The sequence below is a fragment of the Rana temporaria genome, chromosome 3 (assembly GCF_905171775.1).
Source record: "Rana temporaria chromosome 3, aRanTem1.1, whole genome shotgun sequence".
NCBI classification, from domain to species: domain Eukaryota; kingdom Metazoa; phylum Chordata; class Amphibia; order Anura; family Ranidae; genus Rana; species Rana temporaria.
Window position 1 is genome coordinate 292654864 of NC_053491.1, and position 20931 is coordinate 292675794.

A 20931-nucleotide genomic window follows, 5' to 3' on the forward strand; every position below is an offset into this window, starting at 1 on the left:
CAAGTGTGTGGATCCTCAAACCTGTGATTGTTTTGTGTCCTCCACAGATGACCAGGAGGTTGCTGGGCCATCAGGCCAGGCTGCTGCACCACCCCAAAGACAAGAGGCTGCTGATGAGTCCCAAGAAGGGCAGGATTCCCCAGGGGAGGGGAGTGGACAAACCTCCCCTCATGAGGAGGTTGAGGGGGAGGAGGATGAGGGGGAGGAGGATGAGGGGGAGGAGGATGAGGGGGTGGAGGAAGAAGATCTTGATATTGGCCGGTAAGTCCTTTTGGCCTCGCATATGATGACCCTTGAGGCTACCCTTGAGGCTACCCCTGAGGCTACCCCAGATCCTACCCCAGAGGCTGGCAGCAGTCAGGCCACCATCAGGGGTAGCCCCTCCCACTCCTCCCCCAACAGGCCGCAACCCACAAGGGTCACTCTCCCCCTCCTCCCAGGCCACAAGCCTCAGGGGCAGGCAGGATGGCAACCCAGGAGACCAGGGGGGTGGCCGAGCGTCTGCCGGCCAGTCTGCAGAAGGACAATGCCCGGCAGACCCGCCATCTGGGTCAGACAAAAGAGACTCTGACCCAGATGGAGCACAGCCTGGGTGTAATGAAGGAGTCACTCGGTGATGTGGCCACAAACTCATTGGCGGTCATCACATGCTTGTGTGAGCTGCAGACCGCCACAACAGGCGTGGCCCAGGAGGTGACTGCCCTGACCCAGGCTGTGCAGGACAATACCCGGGCTGTCCAGGACAATACCCGGGCTGTCCAGGACAATACCCGGGCTGGCCAGGCCAATGCGGCTGCCCTCACAAACTGTCTGACAAGGATAGCAGTGGCCTTGGAGGGCAGGCCAGCAGTAGGACAGACACCAGGGGAGGCACCTCCTTCCCGTGCTCACCCCCCCTATGAAGATACTCCCTCCCCTGCTAACACCCCCCCCACGAAGATACTCCCTCCCCTGCTAACACCCCCCCATGAAGATCCTCTGGTTGGCCGTGCCCGTGCCCGTGTCCGTGGGCAGCCCAGACGGAGCAATTGCCGCCGCAATTAATTTGCAGGGGTACTTTTTATTTTAATGATTTTTTTTTTTTTATGATTTTTTTTATTATACTGTACTTATGATTTGGTTTATGTGTGTGAATGATGTGTGAATGTGGGGGGGGGGGTGGCATTCCTGATTAAATAAGGGTGTCACCCTCAGTTTTGGTGGAAAAGGGATCCCCAGGACCAGGGAGAAGTGATCCCAGGTCCCTGAATGGTGTATGAATGCACAGTAACAGAATTGGAGCCGTGGCGTGGCGTTACTGCTTCCAAGTACCAATGGGGGGGGGGGGGTACTTGAATCTAATCCAATTAGATGTGCATGTGATATGTCTGTGCTAGGGACCACAGTGGGTGTGCATTCATGCATTCTCATTGTGACATAATTAATGTGTGTGTTTACTGTGCAAAGATGCATTCTGCGAGGCATCTCCTGACTACTGTTCCCTCAGAAGAGGGGGTACCCTCGGTCACTGAAGTCACTAGTCTAGCTATGCGCATGGATGCCCCTGGCATGTTGGCATACAGATTGTAGTCCAGCAAGTTTGTGTGCTCAGCTCTTCCTTAATGGTGTTGCTTTAGCTGACCTTTACACGACATGTGTAAAATTAGGGCACCTTTTATAAAGTGTAAATTTACACATTGAAACTAACAGAAGCGCACAGGGCGTAATCTACGGCGCACACACTTAATTTTGTGGATCACCCTATCTCCCTCATTTGCATCTTTGCCTATCAAAACAGCGGCGTGTCTAGCGTAATTTGCGCACGGAAAAGCGCCGGTGTAATTATTTTAGGTAGGACGGAAAAACATGATTTTAAGGCGTATCTCGTTTTGAGGATCAGGTGCAAAGATACGCGCCGTGTAAATTTTAATTATGCCGCGTATCTCGATTTAAGTCGGCGCATCTGCTTTGTGGATCTGGCCCTTGACTTTTAACTATTTAGCTTCACATGCTCTGACTTTTGTATGCTATGGATGGCACAACCTACAATGTTCTTCTTATGCTCTGCATCCTTTATATAGTTATTATGGATTGATTGATTGATTTACTATGTCTAAGCCACTAAAGATAATATCTTGGAATGTTAGAGGTTTAAACTCACCCCATAAGCAGTCCCTGGTCTTTTCTGTCTTGAAAAAACATAAACCCCATATAATATGCCCTCAAGAAACTCATCTCACTGGCACGAAGTTACGGGCCCTTAAGCGCCCATGTTGGCTAATTCGTTTAATGCCATCTATACGACCTACTCTAGAGGGGTCTCTATTCTATAGTCCCTTCCAGCAGAGATTTTGCAATTAAGGACTGACCCAGATTAAATATTTGTCATACATACCTTAAGAATTGTCCCTGTGATATTTACACTGGTAAATGTTTACACCCTGTTCCAAATTATTGTGCCAATGATATTTTTCTCATTTAACTAAATAATTGATGTAAATAACAGTCAGCATAATTCTCATGTTATCAACTATTAAGAGTACAATTCAAATTTTATTGAACAAACCTCCTAATGATAATTATTATTTATTTTTTTTCAAAATCTTACAATGCACTGTTCCAAATTATTACACACAGTAAGTTTCAAAACACTTTATAGGTTGTAAAGAACTGACATTTTTCATTTGTTGGTTCAAATTCTGGAACAAAAGTAGTGACGATTGGGATGATACGATGAACTTCTCTTCAAAACGTTTGTATGTGTGGGCATTCCCACCAAATGTGTAAAAGAGTCCCAATAGAGGTTTTGCATCGCCAACACAAAGGTGGGGATGTAGGGTCAAATTTATTAATCCTGTGGGGTGTTCTATACCACCTAGAGTACAATTTATATCCATTTTCTTGTGCTAAGACTTTCAGGGAACCCTTATGTATGTATGTAAAAATACTTTCCCATTCCATAGGAGAGAGGTCCAAGTCAAGCTCTCTCTCCCAATGTTTGGTAGCCACATAATTTTTAGGGTTAACATCCAAAAATAAAAGGGAATACATTTTTGAGATCAAGTGTTTCTGGGGACCTGTTTCGGCACATAGCTTTTCAAAGGGAGTTTTATTCCTGTACCACAGAGAAGGAGATTCGGCTATGAGTAGAGAATGTTTAATATATTCAAAATCCGGGTATGTAACCTCAAAGTCGGTATATCTGAGACAAAAGGAATCATGAGTAAGAAAAGTTCCTTTCTCAAAAAAGGCATTGAACTATTTCACTCTTTTTAGCAGCAGAGAGATCCTTTTTTATTTAGTTACTCCCGAAATGCGTTTTTATTTATTTAGTTTCATTAAAAAATGCATTAGTCTGAAAATCCGAATTAATTAAGGTTGAATCTGTCATTGAAGGCTTATGGTGTCCTAAGCAGCTAAACTATACAACATGGCAATCATACATTTCCGGATCTTTCGATTTCGGATTCTGTGTGTTCGTTATCGTTTGTTAAAACGAACGCGAAAATACCAGAAATTCTGACGAAAATGCATTCTAGTGTTTGGTGTCATATGCAAATTTTGAGGAGGCAATCGTCAAAATTAGGTCTTTCAGTACTGGGGCTTTACTGTCCAAAGCAGATATAAAATCATCTTTCACCTCCTGCCTATTTCTCCGACGGCTTTTCATTTATTGGGTTTCTTTTTCGATAATTGTTTTTTTTTACAAATGCCTCCTGATGGGATGCTCTTTGTCCTGCTCATATTTTGAGGCATTTTCCACCTTCCTTCACTGGGTGTTTTGTTGTAAAATAGGTTCAGATAGTGTGGTGCAAAAATCTGGATGATTTCTTGTTTATAGGTCCGCCAGGTGGCACTTTGTGTTTTGAATTGTTGCAAGCCTTTCGTGGCATGGCCCAGGACTTTGGTATTCCACTGGCGGAAGAAATTACGTGTTTACCTACCACGGCTTTGGAATTTCTAGGTATCAAAATTGATACCAGCAGTATGGAATTTTCGGTTACCAGGAGGCAAAACTGTTGAAATTGAAATCATTGTTGGCTTTGGTATTGCAAAAAAAGCAAATACAGTGATACCTCGGTTCACGAACGCTTCTGTTCACGAACAACTCGGTTCACGAACAGAAAAGTTCATAAAAATATGCTCCGGTTCACGAACTCCGCCTCGGTTCACGAACAGGAGCCGCGGCCATTTTAATGCTATTTCCAGGCTCTCACATGGTCGTGACTTCCTGTAGGAAGACCGTGGAGAGAAGAAGACACACAGAAAGAAGTACTGTGAGTACTCTGCAAACAGTTTAAGTGATGTTTGGATTTTTGGTGTGCTTTTTAGCACATACAGTACTGTAAGTGCGGAGCAGCAATGAAGGTGACAAGAACAGCAATGCAGGTGACAATGTGCAAAGTGGAAATGCAAGTGATAATGTGCAAAGTGGAAATGCAAGTGATAATGTGCAAAGTGGAAATGCAAGTGATAATGTGCAAAGTGGAAATGCAAGTGACAATGTGCAAAGTGGAAATGCAGGTGACAAGAATGTGCAGCGCAAGCATGGTGGCAAAAAGAAAGTGCAGAGCAGTAGTAAAGGTGACAGCAAGGTTGTGAAGAAAATATACATTACTATACTGTACTAATGTGTATTGTAATTTGTTTCATATTTTTGTGCTTCAAAAACCCCCAAAAAAAGGTCAGCACGGATTAATCGGATTTACATTGAACCCTATGGGAAAATGTGCCTCGGTTCGCGACCAATTCGGTTCGCGACCAGAGTCAGTTCACGAATTAAGTTCGTGAACCGAGGTATCACTGTACTTTTGAAAGAGATGCAATTTCTATTGGGTGTCCTGGCTTTTGCTTGCAGGATTATGCCAGTGGGTCTGGTTTTCTCCCATAGACTCTATCTTTCTACAGCGGGCCTGAAGTGGCCTTTCGTCCATATTATACTGACCTGTGCTCTCAGGGAGGATTTTTTTGATTTGGGAACAATTTCTGGAAATATACAATAGGAGATCCCTTTTCCAGATGGATTTTGTGTTTGCCCCGGATTATTTTTTTTTCACTGATGTGGCGGGAAAAAAACGGTTTTGGTGCAGTGTGGAAAACCCATTGGCCCGACTCATGGGTTAACAGTCAAGCCACAAAGAACGTGGTACTTTTGGAGTTGTTCCCTATTTTAGTGGCTTTGGAGCCTATTATACAGAGGAGTCATGTTTGCGGTGAATTGCCTCTCTTCAGGTTCGTTGTTGGTTATCAAGGTTTTGAGACAAATTGTGTTTTTGTGTCTGAAATTTAACATTTGGCTTAAAGCCGGATATACTGCAGGATTTCTGAATAACATTGCTGATGCATTATCTCAGTTGCAGATGGACCATTTCCGTCAGTTGCTTCCGGAAGCAGATGAAGAGAGCTTACCATGTCCGGAACATCTGTGGCAGGTGATATGAGCATGGTGTCAAAAGCTATTAGGGGCTCAGTAGCCCCCAAACCTGGTCAAGTTATGCAGCTTCCTGGAGGTTGTGGTTGGATTTTACGAGTGTAAAAGACTTCAAGTTCGCTGCTCCATCGGACGGAGCTATTCTGTCTTTTCTGTCTTTCCTAATGCAGCAGCGTTTTTCAAGTAGTTATATGATGAGTAAATTAGCTGCCATCTCTTTTTTCTTCAGGTGAAGGGGACTATCTCCCTGTACAGCTTATTTTTTGGCAAAACAGGCGCTTAAAGTTACAAGAGGAGGACCAAGCAGAAGGCCAATCTTGTGAGGTGGCGAATGTGGTTTGTTATTTGCCCTATGAGGCATTGCTTTTTTGTACTGGCATTTTTTGGGACTTTCCGAATCTCAGAATTAGTGCCAAGTAGTAAGCTGGATAGTTCTGGAATGTTGCATAGTCAAGTGATCATTGAACAGGTGCATGTTTTACTGAGCAATTTCAAAACTGACCAATTTGGTAAAGGTGGGTGGATATCATTGTCAGCTCATGAAAACAAGTATGCCCGGTAGTGTCTGTGAGCCAATTCATGGGGATTAGGCCCTCCTAGGCAGGACATTTCTTTATTCACTCTAATATGGCTCCGCTTACCAAGTACCAGTTTGGTGTGTTGTTGCGGAGATGCTTGGAACACATGGGTTTGGGCATTTTTTTTTAACATTCAGGAGTGCTTTATTGAAGGAAAATTTACAGTGCGATACAGTACACAATCATCACTTGAAACAGATATGGTATATTACAAGGAATTCAAAGCATCATATGCTCGTTGTCCAATCAACAGTAGGAAAAGTGAGACAATACAGTAAGCGTGCAATGAAAAATGTTGTACGTTTGGATTAGGACCAGGAAGTGGGGGGGAGAGGAGAGGTTTGGAGGAGAGGGGAGTGGAAAAGGATGGAGAGGGGGAAGAAGCATGTACATCAAATCAGTTCACATCTGTCAGGCAGGGAGGCTGTGTACATGGGGTAGCTGTGCAGCCCTAGAAAGCTGTCCAGGGCAACCACACCTTGTCAAACTTCCATGGGCAGCCATGACGTTGTTATTTTGTAAAGGGGCAGAGCCGCATTGACACTATCTTCCCAGCATGACAAGGAAGGAGGATTAGAGGAGGTCCATTTACAGAGGATTTATTTTTTAGCATAGAAAAGAAAGTATGAAATCAGCAGTTTACTATGGTGAGATCTATGTTCATCCTCATAAATGCCCAGTAAGGCTAATTCAGGTGTCATAGAAACAGACAATTCAAGGCAGACATTCAAGTGGTCAAATATTCCCGCCCAGAAGGTCGACAGTGCAGGGCAGTCCCAAAACATATGCAGATAGGTACTCAACTGCGTCCGACACCGGGGACAGTGTGGATCCCTATCAGGATACATTCTAGACATCCGGATCGGGGTAAAGTAGACCATGTGAAGAAATTTGATTTGTATTAATTTGTCCGCTGCAGAGATTACCAATCTGAGACCCTGTTCTAGGCAGTCCACCCAATCCTCCTTATCCAGGGCTGAGACGTCCATTTTCCACCTATCCCACAGCCTATGTTAGGGTAATCTGTGGCTAGCAGGGTACCATATAGAGCAGAGAGAGGCTTCACCAGATCACTACAGTATAGGCAGTCTTCTACTGGGTCCAATTAAAGAAGTGGGGATGTAGGAAACTGAGCTCTAGCCGAATGAAGGAGCTGGACGTATCGGAAATACATCCAGCCAGGTAGGTTGTGAGCCCTGGAAAGTTGTAAAAAAGTCAGTAATGTACCTGCAGGTATAATATCTCCTAATACTGAATCTCGCCCACACCTGAGGGTCTAGAATCGACCTAAAGTGGGGCAAATTAGGTTTCCCCCAGAGAGGCTGGACCGGGGACCAGCGCCCTGCCTGGAAGAAATGGCGTTAAGCTGCTACCCACACACGTAGTGTTGCCTTTGTTGAAGCAGGTAAATCAGCATATGTCCTCACCCCCCTATATGGCAAAATTTACAAGGCCTGCAAAAAGCGCGGTCATTAAATTTAGGTAATATCACCATTTTTAGGATACTGATACGACCCTGTAAGTTAAGCGGAAGTCCGGACCAGGATTGGCATCTCTCCCTGAGGAGACGAAGTAAGGGAAGGATATTGAGGGTATAGTACTGGGCAGCGTCCCTAGCCACCCGAACACCAAGATATTTAAACTTCATAACCCATTGTAAGGGCACAGGGCCGGCTGCTATAGGGGCCTGACTATCTACAGGGAAAAGGACTGATTTGGACCAATTTATGCGGATTCCCAACAGGGATCCAAATTTATCAAAAAGCTTGAGGGCAGCAGTCAATGATGGGCCTGCATCATTCAGGTAGAGGAGGGCATCATCCTTATAGAGGGATATTTTCTCTTCCAAGCAGCGAATCTGCAACCCCTGAACCTCCAGAGACTCCTTAACTAGGATCGCCATGGGTTCCAGTGCCAGGGCAAACAGACTGGGGGATAAGGGACACCCCTGGCGAGTACCCCTGTGTAGCGGGAAAGAGACAGAAACCCAATCATTGGTGCGCACCCTAGCCCTCGGTGCCCGGTAAAGTAATTGTATCCAGCGCAGAAAGTTAGGGCCGAAGCCAAAATGTTGCAGTACCCCTCAAAGATACTCCCACTCCACTGAATCAAACGCCTTCTACGCATCCAGGGAGGCGATCACCCGGGAACCAACTTTGTCATGATTTAATGACAGGTTGAGGAAAAGGCATCTGATATTTATATCCATGCCCTTGCCCAGCATAAATCCAGTCTGGTCAATATTGACCAGCGTGGAGATAACCAACGAGAGATGGGTGGCCAAAACTTTGGCCAAAATCTTGGCATCCACGTTCAGTAATGAAATGGGCCTGTATGATGCGCATTCCCTGGGGTCCTTGTCGGGTTTGTGGATTAGGACAATAATTGCCACCTCCATAGACTCGGGCAAGATATTCACCTCTGCAAGTCCAGACAAAAGGGTCGTGAGTCTTGGGCCTTGTACTCACGGCAGGACATGTCCGATGAAAACGGTCTGCAGACCGTTTCCATCGGACATGTCTGGCCGGGGACTGTCCGGGGACTTCTGTTCGACGGCTATACACACCATCGAACAGAAGTCCGCGCGTAAACAATACGCAGGGCGTGTCCGCGGTGTCGCCGCGTCGATGACGTGGGCGGCCTGCCTTTAAAATGCTTCCACGCATGCGTCGAAGTCATTCGACGCATGCGAGGGATGGCGGGCGGCAGGACATGTACGGTAGGTCTGTACAGACGACCGTACATGTCCGGCCGGACAGGTTTCCAGCGGACTGTTTTAAAGCAAATCCAGGAAACAGTTGTCCGTTGGAAACCTGTCCGATCCGCCCGAAAATGGTCCGCTCGGGCCAACACACGGCCAAACATGTCTGCTCAAACTGGTCTGCAGACCAGTTTCAGCAGACATGTTTGGTCGTGAGTACGGGGCCTTGGGGCGAGAAGTTCCACATGTTCGGAGTAGAACTCTGTAAGCAGTCCATCTGCACCCGGGATCTTACCACTCTATAGCCCCCGAATTGCAGCTTGAACCTCCTCCAGGGAAATGACTTCACCAAGTTGGATCCTATGGGCATCTGACAAAGCAGGGAAGGGGATATTCCCCAAGTAGTTCTGCAGTTCAGCGGGGGGGAAACTGAGTCCTAGAAGTATAAACTTCCCAAAAGAATTAAAGGAATCTGGAGCTGATATCCTCAGGAGAGGACAATAGATGCCCCTCAGCATCCCGAATGCTAGCTATGTGCATGCAGGCTGTCTGCCCTCTAGCTAACCATGCCAGGAGTCATCCATTTTTGTTACCATGTTAAAAAAATTCTCTGCGTGGAATGTAGCATAGATTTTTTGGTTTGTTCAACATTGTACAGGGAAAGGTCCGTAGGGCCATCTGCCAAGTCAGGATGTGGTAGCAGTAGAAGATGCAATGTAACGTGCCTCACATCTTGCAGCCTTCCCCTCCAGCCCCTCCAGGGAACTAGAAGCCTCTTTCTGCAGGGAAGAGATGTGGGAGATATATTCTCCCCTTACCCAAGATTTAAACGTATCCCACACAGTCGTGGCATTAGCAAAGTCTCCATTCAACACCCAGAAATTACAAATGGCCTCCAATAATGGCTCCTGTAACCTATCATCTTGTGCCCAGAACCTGGACAGACGCCATAATTTCAGACCAGGAGACTTGGCTAAAGAAATAGTAAGATTGAGGGGGGCATGGTCCGAGATCCCACAGGGCAAATGCTGTGCCTCCCGTGTTCAGCGTAAAGCACCAGAGGAAGCATACACCAAGTCTATACTGGACAGGGTTCGATATGAGGAAGAGTGACAGGTGTACTCCCTATCCTGTGGTTGAAAGTGTCGCCATACATCTGTCAGAGCAAACGTGGTTGCCGAATGTTGTAATTCCACCGAAGGGCAGGCCACAGGGTGCAGTCTGTCCAGGTCCTGTGAGGGCACCAAATTAAAGTCCCCAAACAGAAAAACTTCTGGTGTATTATACCCCATCACAATCTGCATAATATCATATAGAAGTTAGTTGTACATTAGCCAGAGGTGGCAAGTACTGTATAGTCCCACCAGCACTAGCTGTTTATCATACACCAGGGCGTGCATGATCACAAATTTGCCCCCAGGGTCTGTTAGATCATCCAATAGCTGGAAAGTGAGGGACCTATGGATCAGGATGCTTGCCCCCCTAGCATAAGTAGAATAGGTGGAGTGATAATGGGCTCCCACCCATGCCCTCCAGAGACCAAGGATCCTGGAACCTACCAAATGAGTCTCTTGGAGGATGCATATGTGTGGATGATGTTTCTGTAGAAATTTGAACACCAGGGATCTTTTGATAACTGAGTTTAGACCCCTCACATTCCATGAGGTAATGGATATGTTAGACATTGGTTACTGATTATAGATAAATGGTCATGATCCGCATGTCCCCATCCCAGCCAGCAGAGACCCAAGGGGCAGAAAAGCAAACCCAGCTAACTCACCCTGCAATCGGACAACATGTGTTAAGAGCAACACCCAATCAAATAGTAACGTACCATAGAAACATTGCACATATGAGACAATGGGCCTGATTTACTATGCTCTGTGCGCTGCGCTGGTTCATGCCTTAATTAGTGCGCCGGGTGGAGGCTTAATTGGGCGCATGAACCAGCGTAGCAGCCGGCGCATTGAAAGTAATATGTAAAGCCGCGCCAAACTCCCTATAGAAGTCTATGGGAGAAATCAAAAGTGTTCATTTTAAAGGCTAATCTGCTAGTTTTGTCCTAAAAAGTGTTTGGGGACCTCAGTCCTGCCCCAGGGGACATGTATCAATGTTTTTTTTATTTTTTAAAACGGCCGTTTTTTCGGGAGCAGTGAAATTAATAATTCTTAAAGTGAAACAATAAAAGTGAAATATTCCTTTAAATTTCGTACCTAGGGGGGGTGTAATGTCAGCATGTGAAATAGCGCATTTTTCCCGCACTTAGAACTGCCCCTGCACAAAATGACATTCAGAAGGAAAAAAGTCATTTAAAAATTCACACGTGGCTATAATGAATTGTCGGCTCTGACAATTCTAAAGGGATTCATTCATAAAACAAACAAAAAAATGTGTAGGGGTTCCCCCAAATTAAATTACCAGGCCCTTCAGGTCTGGAATGGATATTAAGGGGAACCCCGCCGTTAAAACCAAAAAAAAAAAAGACGTGCGGTTCCCGGCAAATATCAATTCCAGGCCCTTCAGGTCTGGTGTGGATTTTAAGGGGAACTCCACCCCAAATTGAAAAAAAAATGGCATGGAGTCCCCCTAAAAATCCACACCAGACCCTTATCCGAGCACGTTGATCTGGCCGGCCGCAGAAAAGAGGGGGGGACAGAGTGCGCCCCCCCCTCTCCTGAACCGCACCAGGCCACATGCCCTCAACATGGGGAGGATGTCCCCATGTTGATGGGGACAAGGGCCTCATCCCCACAACCCTTGCCCGGTGGTTGTAGGGGTCTGCGGGCAAGGGTAAGATCCTGCCCCCCCCCTATGTGAAATGGTAATGGGGTACATTGTACCTCTACCATTTCACCCCAAAAAAAATGTCAAAAGTGTTAAAAATGACAGTAGCCGGTTTTTGACAAATCTTTTAATAAAATCTTCTTTTCTTCTTTCCTTCGGGTTTCTTCCGCTGCTTCTTTCTTGGGTCTTCTCGTCCACATCTTGCCCGACGTCTTCTTCTATCTTCTCCGTCTGTCCTTCAGCCTTCTGGTCCCGCATCTTGCCCATTGTCTTCTCCTGTCTTCTTCTCCGTCTGTCCGCCAGCCTCCTCGTCCGCATCTTGTGTCTTCTCCGGTCTTCTTCTCGGTCCGCCAGCCTTCTCGTCAACATCTTTTTCTCCCCCGGACCCAGCGTTTGAATTTGATTTGGCCGCCGTGTTGCGCTCCTGGGACCCGCCCCCCTCTGACGCCACAAGTAAACTCCTTAGAAGGTCATGTGCGTCAGAGGGGGGCGGGGTCACAGAGCGTCACACAGCGGGGGAATTCAATTTCAAGCGCGCCGCCCGGAGAAGAAGTTCCCGCCGTGTCACACTCATGTGACCCCGCCCCCCTCTGACGCACATATGCCACACGCGGACTTTCATATGAGTTTACTTGTGGCGTCAGAGGGGGGCGGGTCCCAGGAGCGGGAACATGGCGGCCAAATCAAATTCAAACGCTGGGTCCGGGGAAGAAAAAGATGTGGACAAGAAAGCTGGCGGACCGAGAAGAAGACCGGAGAAGACACAAGATGCGGACGAGGAGGCTGGCGGACGGACGGAGAAGAAGACAGGAGAAGACAACGGGCAAGATGCGGGACCAGAAGGCTGAAGGATGGACGGAGAAGATAGAAGAAGACGTCGGGCAAGATGTGGACGAGAAGACCCAAGAAAGAAGCAGCGGAAGAAACCCGAAGGAAAGAAGAAAAGAAGATTTTATTAAAAGATTTGTCAAAAACCGGCTACTGTCATTTTTAACACTTTTGACATTTTTTTTGGGGTGAAATGGTAGAGGTACAATGTACCCCATTACCATTTCACATAGGGGGGGCCAGGATCTGGGGGTCCCCTTTGTTAAAGGGGTCTTCCAGATTCTGATAAGCCCCCCGCCCGCAGACCCCCACAACCACCGGGCAAGGGTTGTGGGGATGAGGCCCTTGTCCCCATCAACATGGGGACATCCTCCCCATGTTGAGGGCATGTGGCCTGGTGCGGTTCAGGAGAGGGGGGGGGGGCCGCACTCTGTCCCCCCTCTTTTCTGCGGCCGGCCAGGTCAACGTGCTCGGATAAGGGTCTGGTGTGGATTTTTAGGGGGACTCCACGCCATTTTTTTTTCAATTTGGGGTGGAGTTCCCCTTAAAATCCACACCAGACCTGAAGGGTCTGGTATGGATATTTGGGGGGACCCCACGCCATTTTTTTGGGGGGTTTTTACGGCGGGGTTCCCCTTAATATCCATTCCAGACCTGAAGGGCCTGGTAATTTAATTTGGAGGGACCCCCATTTTTTTTTTTGTGTATTATTTTTAATGAGCAATGACTGTATTCTTTATAGCCATGAGTACTTTAAACTTCCTTTTTTTTGTTTCACTTCAGAAATGACATCTTGTACAGGGACAGTTCTAAGCACGGGAAACATGCGTGTACCCCCCCTCCCCCCCTGTATGAAATTTAAAGGAATATTTCACTTTTATTATTTCACTTTAACCACTTCCATACCGCGCCTATTCTGGCACTTCTCTCCTTCATGTAAAAATTATATTTTGTTCCTGGGAAATTAATCAGGACCCCCAAACATTATATATAATTTTTTAGCAGACACCCTAGGGAATAAAGTTAGCGGTCATTTTTTATTTGATTTCCAACGGTATTTACGCAATAATTTTCCTAACGCCTTTTTTTTTTGGCCCAAAAAAAAAAACACGGTTCATGAATTAAAAAAAAAAAAAACAGTAAAGTTAGCCCAATTTTTATGGATAATGTTAAAGATGATGTTACACCGAGTAAATAGATACATAACTTGTCACGCTTTAATATTGTACACACTCATGGAATGGCGCCAAACTTCGGGACATAAAAATATCCATAGGCGATGCTTGTTTTTTTTTTACAGGTGACCAGTTCAGAGTTACAGAGGAGGTCTAGGGCTAGAATTATTGCTCTCGCTCTAACGCACGCGTCAATACCTCACATGTGTGGTTTGAATGGTGTTTACATATGTGGGCGGGACTTACATGCATATTTGCTTCTGAGTGCGAGCTTCTAGGGACAGGGGCGTTAGTTTATTATTTTTTTTTAATTTTTTTACCTCATATTTTTATTCTTGCACTTTTTTGACACTTTTTTTGATTTTGGATCACTTTTCTTCCTATTACAAGGAATGTAAACATCCCTTGTAATAGGACTAGTGTGTGACAGGTCCTCTTTATGGAGAGAGGCGGGGTCAATAAGGCTGGAAAGCATGGTATTGAAAAAAAAAAAAAAGATCTCATGCTTTCAGCTGCAATCATGTTCGTTCAGCACAGTGGTGTAGTGTATAGCACTTTGACCTAGCAGCAAAAGAGTCGTTGGTTTGAATCCCGCCCGTGACAGCATCTGCATGGAGTTTGCATGTTCTCCCTGTGCCTGCGTGGGTTTCCTCCCACAATATAAAAACACGCTGTAAATCGGATCCGGTCTAAATAAGCCCTAATATGCAGTAGTATATTTAGGTTTTGTTCTGCCCTAGGCCTGACTACATATCTGCACCTCCTAATAGAAAAATGACCCACCCCTTCCTGTCAAGGTCACACCCCGTTTTTGTATGACCCGCCCAGGAATTTTCAGGGGACCCACACACTAGTTCTGGGGGGGAGGGGGGCACTGGATTCCCTTAACCACTTCCATACCAGGCACTTACGCACCTTCCCGCCCAAGCCAATTTTCAGCTTTCAGCACTGTCGCACTTTGAATGGCAATTGCGCGGTCATACAACACTGTACCCAAACAAAATTGGCGTCCTTTTTCCCCCACAAATAGAGCTTTCTTTTGTTGGTATTTGATCACCTCTGCGATTTTTTTTTGCGCAACAACTAAAAAAAGACTGCAAATTTTGAAAAAAAAAAACGTTTTAATTTTTTTAGGTTAATTTTTTTGTAAATAAGTTTTTCTCTTTCAATTACGGGCACTGATATGGCGGCACTGATGGGCACCGATGAGATGGCACTGATGGACATCGATGAGGTAGTACTGACGGGCACAGATGAGGTGGCATTGATTGGCGGCGCTGGTATGCGGCACTGATGGGCACTCATAGGCGGCACTGATGGGCACTCATGGGCGGCACAGATGGGCACTCATGGGCGGCACTTATGGGTGGCACTGATGGATACTTATGGGTGGCACAGGTGGGCACTGATAGGTGGGCACTGTGCATGGATGGGCACTGTGGGGTGGCACTGATGGACACTGTGGGGTGGCACTGATGGACACTGTGGGGTGGCACTGATTTTCCCAGGTTGCCAGTCAGTGCCCATTTGTGGGCACTGATTGGCATCTTTTTTCTTTTTTTTAATGCTTTTTTTTTAATTTTTCCATATTTTTTTTTTTGCCCACCCTGGTGGTCCAGGGTGGGCATCCCTGGTGGTCCAGTGTGGTCATCCGAGGGGGGGCTGCGCTGATAAACAATCAGCGCGAACGCCCCCTGTCAGGAGAGCCGCCAATCGGCTCTCCTATACTCGCGTCTGTCAGACGCGAGTGAGGAAGAGCCATCGATGGCTCTTCCTGTTTACATCGTGATCAGCCGTGATTGGACACGGCTGATCACGTGGTAAAGAGTCTCCGTCTCCGTGAGAGACTCTTTACCGAGATCGGAGATGCAGGGTGTCAGACTGACACCCCGCATCACCGATCGCCGCGCTGCGTGCCCCCACAGGCGCGCGCGGCATGAAATCCTGCAGGACGTCCTGTCAGGATTGTGTAACCACTTCCCGGACGTAAATCGGCCATAGGCTGGGCGGGAAGTGGTTAATTTGCATAGTTTTTCTCTCACTTCCTGTTTGGCTATGGGGCAGGAAGTGAAGGCAAATCTCCCCAATTTGACACAGATAATACAAAATAAACTGACAGGGCCTATAACCCTCCCTCACTCTATCCAAAATTAAAGAAAATAAAAAGTGTTGATTATAGTTCTAGTCAGGGGCGGACTGACCATTGAGTCACTCGGGCACTGCCCGAGGGCCCCATGCCACTAGGGGGCCCCATCCGGGTTGCCAGGCTCAGTAAAACCAGGGACAGTATGTAAAAATCTGTGTTTTTTTTAGATCTGTCCCTGATATGTCCGAAAATGACATGCTTTTAATGTGAATATCCCAAGATTTTAGCTGCCCGCCTCTGCACTACCTCCTGGCGTGGTGGCCATCTGTAAGCCAGAGGGGCCCCATGAGTTGTCAGTCCGCCCCTGGTTCTAGTTTAAGCACAAATTTCATAGAGTTTTATTGAGAGGCCTAAGAAAATATAACCATGCCAATAGGCCAGGATACAGCGTGGCTAATATGTATGAATGTGTGTGTTAGAGCACCCCACCCAATGTTAACTAAAAAATTATTAATTTGCAAATAAGTATTATCTGCTCATTTTTTGGGGATGTCTGCACCCCTGATAGTGACAACATTTGTGAGGTGTCTTCACCCTTTCTAATTCATTCACTTCCTGTCACATAGCCAAACAGGAAGTGAGGATAAAACCTTACTAATATCTTTTCTTGGGGACACAGAGATCAATCTAAATAGTTTCCCATTATGTAAATTGCACTCTAGTATTTTGCTGTGTACACCCCAAATTATTAGGGATCTTGGACTTTGGGGTCCATTTACTAAAGGCAAATCCACTCCTACAAGTGCAAAGCAAGGAAGAAAACAAAACAACTTTGCTTCTACAGGATTGGATGTTAAAACCATCAGTGCTTCCTCTCTGATTTTCAGCAACTATGCTTGTACTGCAGAGTGGCTTTGCCTTTACTAAACCCCAAACTAAATAATCATTTGGGGCAGGGATCCTCAAACTACAGCCCTCCAGCTGTTGTAGAACTACACATCCCATGATGCCTTGTAATGCACTGACATTCACAGACATGACTAGGCATGATGGGAATTGTAGTTCCTGAACAACTGGAGGGCCGTAGTTTGAAGACCCATGATTTGGGGTGTACACAGCAGTGCTGGAGTGCAATTTGCTTAATGGGGACACTAGTTAGATTGACGTGTCCAAGAAAAGACACTGGTAGGGTTTTAACCTCACTTCCTGTTCAGCTGTGTGACAGGAAGTGAAGCCAATTTAAAGAAAAGGGACACAAAGCTCAACACAAAAAAAAAAGCAGGGGTTCTAACACTCACTTGGCTTCCCTCAAACACCCACAATTAGAATAGGATTGCCTTGCGCTAGATTAAAGGACAGTGCTGTAAATCAGCACTTCAAGCCTGTCCACCAATAGCAACACATGTCCTGTCGGGGGTACTTGAGGGCTGAGGACCACTACAGTTAAAAGAAAATACTTACCAGTTTTTGTCTTTAAAGTCATGGGGAATAAACATGGCAAACATTTCATGATTACACACCAGGAAAGAAGCTTAGACAAAAATCACACCTAATTTGTTAGGCCCTAACCTAGTTCAGCTGCCAAAATATGTTGCATGAAAAAGTAACAAAAAACAAACTTCAAAATTTTAAAGTAATTTTTATTGGTCAACAAAACAAGGAAAGAAAAAAAAAAAACAAACACACACAAACAAAAATACATTTCAAAACTCAAAATAAACAGATTTAAAGTCGCAACATCTTCACAATTTTTTCATAAAATAAGACAGCAGAGACAAATACATCAAAGTGAACATCATTTAAAAATAAACAAAAACCATTGGCAAAATAAAAACCCATGCAACAAACCACATTTGTGTTCCACAACAGCATTTCTGCCTGCCCCTATGAGGGCAGCTGAGGACTGATCGATGCACGGTTTTTATAACATGTGCTAGTAATGAAGCAATTGAAATCACATGAACAAATTGCAGTCTCTAGTGTGGGTGAGCTTACACCTGGTTAATTAACCCAACCCACGCTCTATGACCATCCAAGAGATTTTCACCTTTTAAAAAGAAAGGATTTTTTCTAAGTGTTTGAGCATGCTCAGTTCATCACACATGTAGGAACCAAGCTGCAATGGCATGAGAGTTTTTTTTTTTTTTTCCCCTGATCTCATGCTTTCCAGCCTGGCCCGGTCATTGACCAACAATATGGTCCAGGGCTCAAGTGGTTAAAAATTAACAAAACACAAAAGTTAGCCCAATTATTGGGGATAATGTGAAAGATGATGTTACACCGAGTAAATAGATACCTTACATGTCACGCTTTACTATTGGAAACACTCCTGCAATGGGGCCAAAATTAATTCCGTGAATATCCCCATAGGCGACCTTTTTCTTTTTTTTCCAGGTTACCAGTTTATAGTTACAAAGAAGGTCTAGTGGTAAAAGTATTGCTCTCGCTCTAACGCACACGTCAATACCTCACATGTGTGGTTTGAACGATGTTTATATATGTGGGCGGGACTTGCGTAAGTCCCGCCCACATATGTACAAATTATTTTTACTTTTTGCTATAATAAATATCCCCAAAAATATATATTCAAAAAAAAAAAACCCCTCAGTTTAGGCCGATACGTATTCTACATCTTTTTGGTTCCAAAAAACCACAAATAGCGTTTAGTGTTTGGTTTTGGCAAAAGTTATAGCGTCAACAAAATATGGCTTTTTTTTGTTTTAACTAGTTATTGCGGCGATCAGCGATTTTTATCGGTACTGCGACATTATGGCGGACACATCGAACACTTTTTTGGAACCATTGGCATTTTTCTAGCGATCAGTGCTGTAAAAATGCATTGCTTACTATAAAAATGCCACTGGCAGGGAAGGGGTTAACACTAGGTGCGAGGGAGGGGTTAAATATGTTCCCTGGGTGTGTTCTAACTGTAGGGGGGGGTGGGACTGACATGTGTAAATGACAGATCGCTGTTCATGAAGGGGAACTCCAGACCCCCCAAAAAAAAAATAAGGTGGGTTCCCTCCAGGTGCATACCAGGCTCTTAGGCTTGGTCTGGAACATAAGGGGTTAACCCGTGCAAAAAAAAAACAGCGTGGGGTCCCCCCCAAGATCCAAACCAAGCCCTTATCCCAGGCACGCAGTCTGGTCAGACAGGAATGGGGGTGGGGACGAGCGAGCGCCCCCCCCCCTCCTGAGCCGTACCAGACCACATGCCCTCAACATGGGGGAGTGTGTGCTGTGGGGGAGGGGGGCACTGCCCCCCCACCCCAAAGCACTCTTGTCCCCATGTCGATAGGGACAAGAGCCTCTTCCCGACAGCCCTGGCCGTTGGTTGTCGGGGTATGCGGGCGGAGGGCTTATCAGAATCTGAGAGGCCCCTTTAATAAAGGGGCCCCCAGATTCCGGCCCCCCACCCTATGTGAATGAGTATGGGGTACATTGTATCCCTACCCATTCACCTGGGGAAAAAAATGGAAAAAAATAATACACCACACACATTTAAAAATTAATTTATTAGTCAGCCGGGGGTCTTCTGCCGGGGCCCCCCACCACCACCCCATTAGGCCCCGGGCTTCGCCATCTTCTGCCGGAACCCCCTTCACCAGTGAGGCTCCTGCCTTTGGGGGAGGGTCCCGGGCTTCTACGACGGTTTCTGCGGGGGGGGGTGCTCTGGCACCCCACCCCCGTCTTCAGCGACGTAATTCACCGGGACCCCCTTCACCAGTGAGGCTCCTGCCTTTGGGGGAGGGTCCCGGGCTTGTACGGTGTCTTCCGCCGGGGGGCGACACCCGCGGGCTTCTGCGATGCCTTCCGCTTCTGCCTGTCTCCTCCGCGGAGCACAGGGCTTGTCTCCGCTGTCTTCTCCCTTCTCTTCCATTCGATGTTGACACAACGAGGTCCGGCGCTGGAATGCTGTCTGAGCAGCGGGCATGGACTTATATAGGGCAATGCCACCATGTGACCTCAACCCATGTGACATCACATTCCCATCATGCCCAGGGAATGTGATGTCACATGGGTTGAGGTCACATGGTGGCATTACCCTATATAAGTCCATGCCCGCTGCTGACACGGCATGTCAGCGCGGAACCTCGTCGTGTCAACATCCAATGGAAGAGAAGGGAGAGGACAGCGCAGACAAGCCCTGTGCTCCCGGAGGAGACAGGCAGAAGAAGGAAGAGAGAAGAAAGAAGACGGAAGAAAGCCCTGGCTCCGCGGGGGAGCCAGGCAGAAGAGGGAGCAGAGAAGACAGAAGAGAAAAGACCGGGGAGTAGGCGCACCCCCGGCAGAAGACCAGGAAGACCGGAACCCTGGCGGAAGGCACCGGAAAGACCAGGGGATAGGCGCCATCCCCCGGCAGAAGACCCCGAAGTCCGGATGCCCCTCCCTAATGTAAAAGAGCTTAAATGGGGTGGGGGCATCCGGCGGAAGGCTCCGGAGAGGACCGAGGGATGGCGCCCTCCCCCGGCAGAAATCACCGAAGCCCAGGGTCCCGGCGGAAGATCGGGAGAGAAGAAACCCCCCCTTGTAAGAGAGCTAAAGAAGAAAGGGGGGGCTCCGGAGCAGATTAATAAAATATTTTATTCTGTGTGGTGTTTTATTTTACTTTACACTTTCCCCCATGTGAATGGGTAGAGGTACGATGTACCCCATACTCATTCACATAGGGTGGGGGGCCGGCATCTGGGGGTCCCCTTATTAAAGGGAGCTCGCAGATTCCGATTAGCCCCGCCCGCATACCCCGACAACCAATGGCAAGGGTTGTCGGGAAGAGGCTCTTGTCCCTATCGACATGGGGGCAAGAGTGCTGTGGGGTGGGGGGGCAGTGCCCCCCTCCCCCACAGCACACACTCCCCCATGTTGAGGGCATGCGGTCTGGTACGGCTCAGGAGGGGGGGCGCTCGCTCGTCCCCACCCCCATTCCTGTCCGTGCCAGACTGCGTGCTTGGGATGAGGGCTTGGTTTGGATCGGGGGGGGACCCCCGCGCCGAATCGGCGCGGGTTTAACCCCTCACGTTCCGCACCAAGCCTAAGAGCCTAATATAGCCCTGAAGGGGGACCCGCGCCGATTTCAAGTTTGAAATTTGGCGCGGAGTTCCCCTTAATGGCTGAAAACAGCTCGGAGATTCCCGTGCGCCGCGCCACATAGCGCATTCACGGGTACGCCGCTTGGTATTTACCAAGATTTTCACGGCGTACTGACAAGGCGCACGGGAAGCGCCGAAAATTTCTCTCTGCGCATGCCCAGTATGCAAATGAACCTCCCGAGGTTCAGGCGCACTGTGCAAGTGTACGGGGATCTGTTTTCAAAAAACACTTTCCCTTTCAATTCGGCCCGCCAAACACTTTCAAACACATGTCACTTC